The sequence below is a fragment of the Tenrec ecaudatus genome, chromosome 8 (genome assembly GCF_050624435.1).
Source record: "Tenrec ecaudatus isolate mTenEca1 chromosome 8, mTenEca1.hap1, whole genome shotgun sequence".
Classification (NCBI taxonomy): domain Eukaryota; kingdom Metazoa; phylum Chordata; class Mammalia; order Afrosoricida; family Tenrecidae; genus Tenrec; species Tenrec ecaudatus.
This window is the reverse complement of record NC_134537.1, coordinates 45,508,457-45,521,595: the sequence shown is the minus strand read 5'-3', so window position 1 is coordinate 45,521,595 and position 13,139 is coordinate 45,508,457.

The window sequence follows — 13,139 nt, the reverse complement described above, 5'->3', positions numbered from 1 at the left end:
AGACCCCTTTGAGGATCGAACAACCCTTTCACAGGGGTTGCCCGATTCATAACAGTAGCAAAATTATAGTTATGAAGTAGCAACAAAAATAATGTTATGGTTGGGGAGGTCACCACAGCATGAGGAACTGTGTCACACAGCATTAGGAAGGTTGAGAACCACTGCTGTAGATGCTGGTACCTCATGATAACCTAACCAACGTGTGTGAGACTAAGTCTCACCATCATTGCTACTTAAGAAGTCTTCTGGCTGACTTCTTCTAACACAGACTGGTTTATTCTGCTAGCAACCAGTGCACTATTCGTTACCAACACTATCAAATACATTTGTTTTTCACTGGCCTTCTTTAATTATTGTCCAGCTTTCATATGCATATAAGGTAATTAAAATACCATGGCTTGGGTTAGGAAAGAATATGTTAAAATTTACCATCAGGACTTATTGGGAAACAGTATATTGATCAGGACAGCCTTTTTCCAGCCATGCCCACAGGCTCTCGGCTTCTGTTCTGTGTTACAAAGTTCTTTTAGTACTACCAGTAAGAGCTTGGAGGCACCCCAGTCTACCATCAAGTCTCTTGTCTGAAGGCACTCAATTTTCTCACTCTGAGAAGATCTTGGCAAGGGAATCCTGGGTCCAAAGAGTACACTCAACTTCTGGTCTTCCTTGGTGGTTGAGAGATCGTTAGGGATGTATCATTGTAACCCCTGTAAGATGACAAAACTACCAATTTGCTATGTTCAAGTTCCATAAAATATTTTTGCATTGACCCGTTCCCACAAGGGTTCCATGCATCTTATTTACAATATAACAAGTTATCCAATCTCCTTGATGGGACCAAGCACTGTACATTTGCATAGTCCTACCCAGACATGAAGAGTATAGCTGCCGTCAAGTCCTCTCCCATTCACAGCAACCCTGTGTACGACAGAATGAAACATTACTTTGTCTTGTACCACCTTCACAAGCATTCTTATGCCTGAGTCTTTTGTTACAGGTACTGGGTCAGTCCATGCCATCGAGGAACCTTCTCTTTTTCCCTGCCCCTGCCCTTCCACTTTACCAAACACAATGTCCTTCCCCAGGGCTGGACTCCCTTGATACCATGCCCAAAGTACATGAAAAAAGGTCTTGCCCTCCTTACCTCTAAGGAGAATTCTGGCTGTACTTCTTCCAAGACACATCTTTTTTTCAAGATTCTTCACCAACACTGTAGTTCAAATGCATCTATTTTTTGGTGAGCTTCCTTATTCAATGTTCAACTTTCATATGTCTTTGGGGCCATTGAAAATACCATGAATTGTGTCAGGCATACCATGTTTTCCAACATTTAAAAGAGGCCTTGTGCAACAGATTAACCTAAGGCAATGTCTTTTGATCTCTTGGCTGCTGCTTCCATGAACATTGATTGTTGATCCAAGCAAGATGAAAGCCTTCATAATGTCCATCTTTACTGCAGTTATCATGATGCTATCTATTGGTCCAGTTGTGAAGATGCTGGTCTTCTTTACATTGCGTTGTAATCCACACTGAAGGCTTGATCTTCATCAGCAAGTGTTTCAAGTCTTCCCGACTTTCGCAAGGAAGGCTGTGTCATCTGCTGCCTCCTAAAAGGATGCTCAAAAGCCTGTCTTCAAGCTTGATGCCACGTTCGTCTTCAGATAAGCCAACTTCTCTGATTATTTGCTCATCATACAGATTAGCTCAGTATGGTTAGAGAATACAACCCAGATGATCGCTTTTCTTGATTTTTAACCATGAAGTCTCCCCTTGTTCTACTTACACAACTGTCTCATGATCCGTGTTCAAGTTCAGCATAAGCACAGTGAAGTGTCCTGGAATTCTCAAGGCCGTGATCCACATAGGCAAATACCTTGGAAGAGTCGAGAACACATCTTACTGGTATTCTACGCTTTCAGTCAAGATCAATCTGGTATCAGTAATAATATCCTTGTTCCACTTCCTTGTCTGAATCAAGCGTGAACCTGTGGCAGCTCCCTGTTAATGTAATGTAGCAGCAGTTGATGGATGAGCTTAAGCAAAATTTTACTTACATATGATATCGATGATATTGTTCTATAATTTGAGCATTCTGTTGAGTCACCTTTCTTTAGAATGGGTGCATTTATGGATTTTTTCTATTTAGTTGGCTAAATCATACTCTACAAAATTTTCTGGCATAGATGAGTGAGTGCTTCTAGTGCTTCGTCAGCTTTAACATTTCGATCAATATTCCATCAACTCCTGGAGCTTGGTTTTTGGCTAATAATTTCAGTGCTACTCGAACTTCTTCCTTCAATAACCTTGGTTCTTGCTCATATGCTATCTCCTGAAATGGTAACATGCAGCCTAGTTCTTCTTGGCGCAGTGGCTCTGTGTGTGCTTACTATCTTCTTTTGATGCTTCCTGCGTCGGTCAATATTTTTTCCATAGAATCTTTCAATATTGCCACTTGAGGCTTGGACCGTTTGTGTTCTTTCGGTTTAAGACATGTGCTCTTCCCTTTTGGTTTTCTAACTCTAGTTCTTCACACATTTCCTGAGCTGCCCTTTGAAATTTCCTGTTCAGCTCTTTGACTTTATGCTTTCTTCCACGTGCTTTAGCTCTTCTGTAATTGAGAGTAACGTTCAGAGTCTCTTCTGACATCCATTGTGCTCCTTTCTGTCTTTCCTGTCTTTTTACTGACCTCGTGCTTTGTCTTGAATGATGGTCTTGATATTCTCCCACAGCTCATCAGGTCTTCTCTCATTACTGTTCAATGAGTCAAATCTATTGAAATGTCTTGACATTCAGGTGAGACAGAGCCAAGATCCTATTTTAGCTCTTGTGGACTTGTTTTTAATTTTCTTTGGCTTACACTGAAGATTACATAGGAACAACGGTCTGCTCCACAGTTGCCCCCTGGCCTGGTTTTAGCTGCTGTTATTGAGCTTCTCTGCCATGTCTCCCCACAGATACAGTCAACTGTATTTCTATGTATTCTACCTGGAGAAGACCATGTGTATAGTCACTATTTGTGTTGTTGAAAAATGATATTCGCTATGAACAAGTCAGTGATCCTGTAAAACTCTATCATGAGAGCTACAGCTTTGTTTCTATCACCAAGTCCGTATTTTCCAAATATTTTTCCGCTTTGTTTCAAATTTTTGCATTATAATCACCAGTAATTATAAATGCATCTTGATTGCATATTTTATCAATTTCTGACTGAAGTTGTTGGAAGAATTCGTCAATTTATTCGTCATTTAGCTTTTGTAGTTGGTGCATAAATTTGAATAGTAGTTGTATTGATTGGGCTTTCTTGAAGGTGGATAATTATAATCCTATTACAGACAACATTGTACTTCAGAGATTGACCTTGAAATGTCCTTTTAGACAGTGGATATATCACCATTCCTCTTGTTTCATTCCCAGAATAGTTAGCTACATGATTTTCTGATTTAAAATGGACAATATCAGTTCATTTCAACTCATGAATACCTGGGATATTGATCTTTATGCATTCCATTTCATTTTTGACAATTTCCAATTTTCCTAGATTCATACTTTGTACATTCCAAGTTCTGATTATTTCATAGATTTCTACAGCTGTCTCTTCTCACTTGTGTTGTGTCCCATGAGCAAATGAAGGTCCAAGAGAAACCGCTCTCACCAGCTTTACTGCATTCACGTCACCAAGGTCAGCTGTACTTTGAGAGAGCAGCTCCTTCACAGTCTAATTTGGAGTGCTATCTGGCCCAGGGGTCCTCTCTCTGACAGTGTTCTGCCTCCATTCATTACACCTTCAGTATTGGACAATGTTTCCAGTTTGAATACAAGATTTTCAGCAGCTACTTCTTCCAAACTTCCAATTGGGTAGCCAATTCCTTCTTTATAATCTGTTCTCAGCCTGTAAACTCAGCCAAAACCTGTACATTGTGGGTGACCCTAGTGGCATCTGAAATATCAGTGACAACACTTCCAACATCATTGGAACACACACACCACCACGGTATGGCAAACAGTGAGAAGAGTGCATGGGAAAAGGGATAGCATTGCTGATGCCAGATGAATCTTGGATGAAAGAAGAGAATACCAGAAAGATATTTACTTGTGTTTCATTGACTTTGCCAAGGCAATAAATTGTGTGCTTCATAACAAACTATGGATTGTCGTGAGAAGAATGGGAATTCCAGAACACTTCATTATGCTTATACTGAACTTGTACATGGATCAAGAGGCAGTCTTTCAAAAAGAACAAGGGAAGACTGCATGGTTCAAAGTCAAGAAAGCTGTGTGTCAGGATTGTGTCCAGTCACCATAATTATGCAATCTATATGGAGAGCAAATAATGAGAGAAGCTGGATTATATGAAGAATTCAGAGAGGTCCATCCACATACCTCTTTCCCACACCTCCTTGTCACCAATTTTCCAATCATGGCCCTTCCAATTCCCTGACCATCCAGCCAAGCCATTAGCCACAGTCCATGAATCAGTATATAGTCTCACATCTGGCCATTTTTCCTTATATGCAAACTGAATGGCCAGGTGCACTGCTCGAAGTTCTGCCCAGTGGGAGGATTTCCCTTCACCACTGTCCTTTAGGGAGATCCCAGAAAGAGACTGTAGTGCTGCTGCTGTCCACTTACGAGTGGCACCTGCATATTGTGCAGAGCCATCTGTAAACCAAGCATGACTTTTTTGGTCTTCAGTTAAAGTATGGTAAGGAACTCCCCAGGAGGCCATAGGTGCAGACTGGGAAAAAGAAGGTAATGTGACAGGAGTGGAGACTGTGGGCATTTGGACCCCTTCTTCGTATAGCTTACTTGTCCCTTTAGGTCCTGCTTTGGCCCAATCTCGTATATGCCACATCCATTTAACAATGGAGTGTTGCTGCGCATGTCCAACTTTATGATTCTGTGGGTCAGACAATACCCAGTTCATGATAGGTAGTTCAGGCCTCATGATGAGTTGGTGGCCCATGGTGAGGCGTTCAGTCTCCACCAAGGCCCAGTAAACAAGCCAACAGCTGTTTTTCAAAGGGGGAGTAGTTGTCTGCAGAGGATAGCAGGACTTTACTCCAAAATCCCAACGGTCTACACTGTGAATCACGGTCTACACTGTGATTCACCAATAGGGGTCTGCCAAAGACCCCACACTGCATCTTTATCTACAACTGACACCTCTAGCGCCATTGGGTCAGCTGGATCATATGGTCCCAGTGGCAAAGCAGCTTGCATGGCAGGCAGCCTAAACCTGTTGAAGAGCCTTTTCTTGTTCTGGACCCCACTCAAAATTGGAGGCTTTTCATTCACTTGATAAACAGGTCAAAGTAGAACACCCAAGTGAGGGATAGGTTGCCTCCAAGATCTGAATAGGCCTATTAGGCATTGTTCCTCTCATTTAGTCATTGGGGCACCAAGTGCAGTAGCTTATCCTTCAATTTAGTAGGAATATCTTGACATGCCCCACACCACTGGACCCCGAGAAATTTTACTGAGGTGGAGGGGGCCTGAATTTTCATTGGGTTAATTTCCCAACCTCTTGTATGCAGATATTGCACCAATGAATCTAGAATCTTTGATACATCCTCCTTAGTGGGTCGAATCAGCATAATGTCATAAATATAATGGACTAGTGTGGCATTTTGTGGAATAGACAGGCAATCAAAGTCCCTTCAGACTAAATTATGCACAGTGCAGAAGAGTTGATGTACTCCTGGGGGAGAATTGTGAAAGTGTATTGTTGCCCCTGCCAGGTGAAGGCAAACTGCTTCTGGTATTGAGAAGAAGGCATTAGCGAGATCAATAGCTGCATAACAAGTACCAGGAAAAGTATTAATTTTCTCTAGCAATGAAATCACATCTGGAATGGCAGCTGCAATTGGAGTCACCACGTGGTTAAGTTTACGATAATCCAGTCATTCTCCAGGATCCATCTGTCTTCTTGACAGGCCAAATAGGTGAGTTAAATAGGGATGTGGTAGGAAACACCACCCCTGCATTTTTCAAGTCTTTGATGGTGGCACTGATCTTTGCAGTCCCTCCAGGAATGTGGTATTGCTTTCAGTTTACTATTTTCCTAGGCAATGGCAGTGCTAATGGTGTCCACTTGGCCTTTCCCACCATGATAGCCCTTATTCCACATTTCAGGGATCCAATATGGGGGTTCTGCCAGTTACTAAGTATGTCTATTCCAATGATGCATTCTGGAACTGGGGAAATAACCACAGGATGGGTCCGGGGGCCCACTGGACCCACAGTGAGGCGTTCCTGAGCTAAAACTCCATTGATAACTTGACCTCCATAAGCCCCTGCTCTGACTGGTGGGTCTTTGAAACACTTTGGGTCTTCTGGAACTAGTGTCAGTTACGATCTAATGTCCAGTAACCCCCGAAAAGTTTGATTATTTCCTTTCCCCCAATGAACAGTCACTCTTGTGAAAGGCCACAGGTCCCTTTGGGGAAGGCTAGAAGAAAGACTAACAGTATAGAGCTTCGGTGATGTAGCAGGATCCTCCTTCAAAGGGACCCATCCTCCCCCTCATTCAAGGGGTTGTGGGTCTGTAAACTGGCTCAGGTCTAGGAATTGATTGATCGATTATGACTGTGTATTCTGCTGTTCACCTGAGCTATCATTCTTCCGCCTGTATAGATCACGTAGATATTTAGTAGATTTTTCATCTATTTCATTCCTAGGGACACCGTGGCTAAGTAGCCAATGCCATAATTCCACACGAGACAGGTTGCTTTGATTACTATGGAAACCTTGTTGTCTATTATAACCATGCCCACCCTGTCTCTGTTGATTCAGTGCTGACATCTGACCTCTACCATCATGGGGACCAATCAGCCCCATTGTGGAAAAATGTCTGAATTTGCTTAGGGCAGTGCCCACTGTTAATCCTGGTGCACATAAAATAGCAATTATAGGAGTCTTAAGAGATGCTCGGGCCCACTTCACAAACTTTTTCTTATGGTTGTGGTAAAGGGTATGTCTTCAGGACACTCCTTTTTCGGGTCTATAGGAATATCCTGATTGAGCCATTCCAACATACCATTTTTTCTAAGCTTTTGGATGCCTTCCTCTACAGTGTATCAAGGTAGGTCAGGTACTTCAAGTTGGTCTAATCTAGGCCATCTGGCAGTCCATGCTTCATTGTACCAACCAAATAAAGAATTAGGTCCTATCTTAACCTCTCTTGCAGAGACATTGAAAGAAGAGTTTGTGCTTAGGGGTCCCATATCCAGAAACTCAGACTGGTCTAATATTACATTTCATACACCAGTATCCCACACCCTTAGTAACCATTCCCAGGGATATTCCCCAGGCTTCTCTTGTACGTATCTGAAAACTCGAGCAGATCTTTATGAGTATAACTCGCTTCTTCTTGGGTAATCATCTCAACCTCACCTTTAGGAGCTTTCTGAGACTTAATTTTAGTGACAGGTCTAGTGGAAATAATGGGTGGCGAGGGTGTTTCCTGGGCCCTCTCAGCAATAACTTGTAAGGCATCTCCATCAGGCAATGTTACTGATGCAGCCCGCCCCACCTGGCATATCAACTTGAATAGTTTGGCTAATCTGCTCAGGTGTGGATTGTGAAGTAATACTTTTAGCTGGGAGGTGTGGATTTATTGACTGGGGTGAGTCAATTATTTCTAAGGGCTCAATATCCTCCTCTTCTGGATCATCAGCCCATATGTTCCCATCCCGAGTTTCAGGGTCCCAACTTTTCCCAATCAACGCCCTCACTTTGATATCAGACACTGCTCTAGATCTGAAATTCAGCTGCCGCTGTGATTCAGCCACTCACATAATGAGACCTGGTTCTCAACAATGTCAGCTCTCTTACTAGAGGAGAGAAAGCTCTCCTTTGTAGCACAGATGGAAGCTTTCAAATCCATTAGTCCACACCTGAGGCATGTTTCTGAGGCTCTGAGACCATCACTCTCCTTAATCACGCTTTCATTGTAAGAAGGACCAGCCAACCAGCTTCCCTATACTTGTCATCCTGACAAAACTCCTGGAAAATATCAAACATACGATCGCTCAGAGCCTCTCCTTTAACCAGCACCTCATCTATCAGTGGTGCTATTTTAGGTATTATCTCTGCTATTTCACACCATGGATTAGTAAGATAGCAGACTTATCCATGCTTTGGGGTGTTGAAGTAGCTTTACTAGTGTTAAGACTAATCAGGCTGGAAAGCCAATTTAAGAAGCCCATATTTATTTTATTTCTCTAGAAGCATTCCTGGTACCAAAATGTGTTACACAGGGTTCTCTAGAGAGACAAAACCAGAGTGTTAATAAAATTATATATATACATATAGATAGATAGATATAGATATATAAAGACAGATATATAACATAAGAAATGAACAGTTAAATTATATACAGATAGATATATAATACAAGAAATGAACAGTTAAATTATAAAGCAGTACAAATGGCTCAGTGCAACTCACTCCCATGAGACAGTTGTGAGATACTGGTAGTCCTTCAAGTCTTGAGGGCCACCAGGTTGTCCTCTGTAGAGAGAGAGAGAGCTAGGCTATCCCAGCACAGGCAGCAAACAGCAAGGCAGGTCACCAACAGTCAGCCAGGTCACCAACAGTCAGTCCCCAGCTCAAGAGATGTAAATTCCAATGGTGTGGCAAGGCAGGTCTTGATGGAACCTCAAATTACAGCAACACAGTCCACAGGTTAGGCGTCCCACAGGTAGTGTAGTTTGCAAATTGAGGCACAGAACAAGCAAGGCAACTGCACACTGGTCTGATGATCAAAGAGCAAGAGACAAAAAGACGAGGTTTGCCAAGCCATTTATCTCTCCACCCTTCAATTAATCCCACATGTGTTTATCAGCCAGGCTGGCACAATAAATTAGCTATCTCAATTGCCCTTTTCCAGATTTGCCTCCACCTCTCATGTTGGCCACCATTTATGTAAGAGAATTCACTACTGACAGAATTCTGAGTGACAGTTCTAATACACTCCTGGGATGCCTTTCCAGATTTTATTGGGATTAGGGGGAAGGGAGGGGACAAACAAACAAAAACATGGCCCACAGTCAAGGAAATAGAGAGGCCAAGAACTGCTATGGCAAGCCATGGAGAGATAGTTTCAAAACAAACCTTGTTGAAATGGCAAATCCAGCGCCAGCCTACTACATGAAACCGAAACCAAACCAACCCCAGCTGTCTCTGTCCCTCAGCCTAGAGGATCACTCATTAACCAAGGTATGCTCTGGTGAAGGGGACAAACATTGTTTAAGGTCCAATAATGCTTGTTCTCTTTCAGCTAGGACAATAATGGAAGACAACTGCTATAAAGTGGGCTTACTCATAGCAACGGAGACTAAATCATCTTGTCCAAATACTGTAGGCCAGGGTCAACTCCTAAGCGTCAAGGTCATGAGCGTATTTAGTCCAAATGGCAGCAAGCTCGGAATGGCAGGCTGGAGGACCTAACCCAAAGTGATCCTCAGAGGAAGCTTGTGGAACCTGAGATGCCTAAGTACAAGGAGGAGGACAGTTTGCAGCGGGAGTCCTGGGTAATATAAATTGTATTTGCTGTGGTTAGTTGCTAGGGAATCAATTTGGACTCATTTAGACTGCGCTCAAAGTAAAACTGCTTTTCAAGGTTATGATTTGTTTCAAATCACATCTCTAGGCCTATCTTCATCAAGGCCCAACTGGCTGGGTTCCAACCGCCAAGCTTTTGGCTAATAATTATAGAGCGAATTTCAACTTGTGCCACCCCCAACTAAATTCCAATGCTATCAAAGAATATAGTTAACCAAGACAATGTTCTGCATCTTATTTTGCAGATGGGGTCTGCATAGCAACTGGGGTCTTAAAAGCTGGTGGGCAGTCATTTTAGGATAAACAATTGGTCTCTCTCCATCCAGAGGAAAGGAGAATGGTGAAAATCAAAAGATATCTAGAAGCAATTAGTCCAATGGTTTAATGGATCATCAGTCTTTGCAACTGCGAGACTAGAAGAAATAGATGGTGTCCAGTTACCACTACTGAGATAGTTAACATTTATTGTGCCAACATGCCAATGAACACATGTGGGATTAATTGAAGGGCAGAGAGATAAATGGCTTGGCAAGCCTCGCCTTTCTTGTCTCTTGGTCTTTGATCATCAGACCAGTGTGCGGTTGCCTTGCTTGTTCTGTGCATCTATTTGCAAGCTACACTACCTGTGAACTATGTAGCTGTAATTTGAGCCACGCTATTGGAAATTACATCTCTTGAGCTGAGGACTGTCAGACCCTGTCATCTGGCTGGCTGCTGGTGACCTGCCTTGCTGCTTGCTGCCTGTGCCCAGATAGCCTGAATTGCTCTGCAGAGGACTACCCAGAGGCCCTCAATACTTGAAGGACTGCCAGTGTCTCACAACTGTCCCATGGGAGTGAGTTTCACTGAGCACTTGTACTGCTTTGTAAATTAACTGTTTATTTCTTCATATATATATCTCTTATGTTATATATATCTCTTATGTTATATATATCTCTTATGTTATATATATCTCTTATGTTATATATATCTCTTATGTTATATATATATATATATATATATAATTATTAGTGTTCTGGTTTTGTTTCTCTAGAGAACCCTATCTAACATAACTAACTACCAACTATACTTAAAAGACTCAGATTTAAAAGTAATGGATAGAGAGGGGAAATGTGAAGAAAACCTCAAAATCATAAAAGAGACTAGGATTACAGGTTAGACAGAGGCATTTGAGATTCCCAAGACTATTGTCCTTAAAGTCACCCTCAGACCTGGAGATGAATTCACCCCTGTGGTATAAAAATCAACCATTTGAGATCAAAAGAGCTATGTTTTCCAAGACAGAAAATCAAGGATTATGGCCTTCACTATGGAGTTCGACATTATGTAAAGGAAACCAAAATCCTCCCAACTGGACCAATAGGTAACATCATGATAAATGGAGAAAAGATTGAGGTTGTCAAGGATTTCGCTTAGCTTCTATCTGCTCACAGAAATAGCAGTCAAAAAACGAAACAACATATTGCATTGGGTAAATCTGCTGCACAAGACCATCTTAGAGAGTGTAAAAGCAACGGTGTTACTTTGAGGACGAAGGCTTGGGCCTGCCCCAGGCCATGGTATTTTCAATTGCCCCGTCTGCAGATGAAAGTTGGACGCTGAATAAGAAAGACCTGAGAACGGATGCATTTGCGTCACGGTGCTGGCGAAGAACACTGAAAGTGCCACGGACAGCCAAAAGAACCAACAAATGTGCCTTATAAGGGATATAACCAGAATGCTGCTTAGAAGCAAGTATGGAGAGACTTCATCTCACACTTTGGACATATTATCAGGAGAGACCAGACCCTGGAAAAGCAGGCGCAGTGAAACAGAGGAAGACCCTTAGCAAGGTTGGATTGATAAATGGGTGAAAAATAAGAACAATTTTGAGAATGGCACTGGACTCTGTACTGTTTTTTTCCCTTGTCACTATGAGTGGAAACCAATTGGACAGCACCTAACCACCACCATCAACACAACAACAACAATTTCTTTCACTCAATATTGTTTGTGAGTTTTATTCCCATTGTTGCGTGTGCCTGCGAAAACCAAAACTCTGCCACGGAGTAGATACCAACTGAGAGTGATCCTATCGAACAGAGTAATACTGCCCCGGTTAGTTTCCGAGACTGTAACTGTTTACGGGAGTGGAAAAGGCCCGTCCTTCTCCCAAGGAGTACTTATGATAGCATCTTCATTTTTATTGCTTCTTGGCATTCCATTGTATAAATATCCTATTAAGGACTGGCTTCCTGGTGTGTGACCAGGACAGTGGCCCAGGGTCCATGCTCAGAGGGGCCCATAGTTGGCTTAATAATGTGATCTTTAATGTGTGTTTCGTAAATGAAGTCCAATGAAGCAATGCTGCATGTTCCTGGGCCTTGTGGTCTAGGCTCGGGAATGATCTCATCTCCTGGTGCCTCCTTGGATGGGGTTCCCAGGCAGCCACTCCTAACCTCTGGCATTCCTGCCATCCTGCTGCCAGCAACTGCTGACAGCCTACACCAGCTCTTGGAAGACTGAGCATAGGTGAAGTGAAGGTCAAGATTGTGTGTATATGTCACAGTATTTCAGGGTGAAGCATTTAAACTGTCCTGTGCCAGACTGGCAGCACCCAGCACACTTGGAGTGACTTGGTGGGGCAAGTGTTCCCTTACACTATCTAGAAACCCATCATGTTAGCACAGAGGTTATAATACTTTTGTGGTTTGCCTGTTCCCGGTGGGTTGCATGGGGAGATGACTGAGCTGACCTTCAGGGGCATTGGTCTGGAAATTGGCATGAGGGATAACCCAGCAGCCCGTGGCCTTCATGCCTACACACATGTGGAATAAGGGAATGGGGACCCTGGGTGCCTGTGAGGGGCTGCACTTGCCCCAAGAGTATCTTTGGACTCAAGGAAGCATGGAATTCAATAGCAAATTAATACCATGATAGGTTCAGAAAGAGACCACACCAATAGTTACCATTAATTACAATTCATGGTGACACCAAGTGTGTCAGAGTAGAACTGTGCACCACAGAATATAGTATTTTGATGGATAATTTTTCAGAAATATATCACCAGATCTTCATTCCAAGGGGCAGACAAAAACCTCCAGCCTTTTGGTTACCAGCTGAATGTGCCAACTGTTTACACTACAAAGAGGTTTCTGAGAAAGACCATAGAACAGAGGGAAATGTTTTCTCTTCTGTTTGTTTTTTTTAAACAAAGGGCCTCATGTTTTCATTTTGTTGTAATATTTGACTTTGTCTTTTGGAGCTGTCTTTTGACATTTTCTATTTGTCTCTTTGACTTCATCCTTTCTTTCATTTGACTTATAATTTATAATTAAGAGCAAGTATCAGGGTCTCTTGTGACCTCTACTTTGATCTTTTCTTTCTTTCCTGTCTTTTGAACGACCTTTGTTTTTTTTCATGAATGATAGTCTTGATGTTTTCCCACAGCGCATAAAGTCTGCTCTCATATGTGTTCAGTGTATCAAATCTGTTCTTGAAATTCAGGCAGGAGACACTCCTGAACTTACATAGGAGCAATTGATGGTTTGTTCCACAGTCGGCTCCTGGTCTGGTTTTAGCTGCTGACCCTGACC